At 46.7% G+C, this 1984-nt stretch overlaps 1 pseudogene across 1 annotated transcript; it reads right to left on the reverse strand.

The window, feature by feature from the left end:
• On the reverse strand, window positions 1-1500 carry LOC144553115 (mitochondrial uncoupling protein 4 pseudogene; annotated as a pseudogene). Its single transcript, XR_013511320.1, has one exon. The product of XR_013511320.1 is annotated as a mitochondrial uncoupling protein 4 pseudogene (transcript).
• Between the last annotated feature and the right edge of the window lie 484 nt (window positions 1501-1984).

The following is a 1984-nucleotide window of genomic DNA, read 5'->3' on the forward strand; positions in this document are numbered from 1 at the left end:
AAAAAATATTTCTTTAATTTTTTTTCTCAGCAATACGAACCAAGAACATACACAAAAAGATATCATAATCAGGCAATATAGTAGAACATATTTCTTAAAATGCTTGTAGGGATGGAAACCCAAACAATTTCTTAATCCTAGTAGTTCAAATAAGAACTACCAATTTCGTCATCATCAACATTCAAAAATCCTTGAGCAACTTCCTCACCTGCTCAAGCGTCACAAAAAGCACCACCGTAAACGGCCCCTGCCGACAAACCGTCGGCACGAAACCCCTGTACAATGCCATTGGTCCCTCTGCTCGAACCGTCTTCATCGCACAGTCAACCGCACCGGCATAAGGCACAGAACCATCAACCCCCTTTGTCATGTTCATAATCCTGGTTTTAATTACATCCACCGGATTCGAGGCGGCAGCTGCAACTATGCCAGCCGTAAAGCTGGCTGCCACGTGGGTCCCTAGGCTGTCAGACCCCTCACCATGTCTCCAGCCAACAATTGTCTCCTTTGCCTGGTCGTAGGTGGAAAGCTGTGCAGCAGTAACGATCATGGCTCGGTTAACGGTCAGTGTGGACCCGGTCCATAGACTTTTAACGCCTTCTTGCCGGGCCATGCGTAGGATCGCATCACCTACAGATTTGTAATTGCGGCGCTCGGCCAATGGGAGTCGACCGTCAGCTTGCATTCTTACCATTGCAACGTCAGCTGGGTTGCCAACTGCCGCACCAATGCCTCCAGCAAGGAGACCCGCAGCAATCTTGCGATGGAGTGGGAGAGATGCGCCGTCTCCATTTGGGGACCACTTCTTCTTCATGATGTCATAAAGACCCATTCTAGTTGTAGAATAGAGAGTCTGGCGAAGCACGGTTGCCGATACACCAGAGAAGAGAGCCGCTGGGCCTTCTGAGCGGAGGATCTGAGCTCCAACTGAGATGGGACCCGGTTTCCGTGGTGGTGCCATGGTCGGGAGGTGGTGATGGTGTTGGTGGGGAAGTGCCATGGTGGCGCCGCCGCCATTTTGAAATGCCATTGCTGGGCGAAGCTGGGTAGCCGGAGCAGGGGCAGGTTCTCCTTGGAGTTGCATGCGCACTTTGATCAGATCAAGCGGGTGGGTGGAGCAACCCGCTACAATAGAGGCAATACCTCCTTCAACAAATCCTTTGACACCCATTTCTTGATTTGGTTGTGAATAAAATAAAAAATGGTGTTTTCTTTCTGGTAAAAGGAAAAGGAGGAAAAATGGAGTGTCAATAGACAAATTTACTACAGAAACGAATTTGTTACCAGTTGGAATTAGAGTTCATCTCACTGGAAACCAGGAGATGAGAATGGAGAGAGAAAGCTATGCAAGAATAATGTGGTACGTTAGGCCTCTGAGACATATGCTATTTTTAATAATCTATTTGAATAAATCGATGTTGGATGATTTCTAGCGGAGGGGGAAGGAGATCTTTATATAGGAACGGTAGCAGCAAGGACGAAGAGTAAAGGAAAGAGCGCACTACTAAAATTGAAGCAGGGGTACCTGGTGAGGGTTTATTCGTTTTTTAATTTGTTTGTTATATGCATCTCAAAATGTCACTCATTTCTACGTTTGTAACCTAGATACCACTTATGCTCTGCCATATCATCAGAGTACAATACTAGTAGAAATATGTAAGGAATGTCGAGAAGCTGTGATTAATATTCTCCTACCAAGTCTCCACAAACGCGGGGCACGGACCTATTTTTGTTATTTCGCTTGGCGTTCACGCGGAGCAGTCCGCGCCGTATATATTCTGCAAAACCCTAGAATCAGCATATATTCTCTACCGTTGGATGGAGGATGGTGGGACAATCGAACGGTCAATAAGGCGCCGATTTAACCTAAGGTTAGGCAAAATTGCAAAAGATCTGTGCTCTCGGATTCGAGACTCTGGCAAAGTGGCAAAGGCTTGCCTGGTCGCACTGGGCGCTCTTTAGACTTGAAGTTAGTTGACTTGTA

Source organism: Carex rostrata, chromosome 4 (assembly GCF_964058835.1).
Source record: "Carex rostrata chromosome 4, lpCarRost1.2, whole genome shotgun sequence".
NCBI classification, from domain to species: Eukaryota; Viridiplantae; Streptophyta; class Magnoliopsida; order Poales; family Cyperaceae; genus Carex; species Carex rostrata.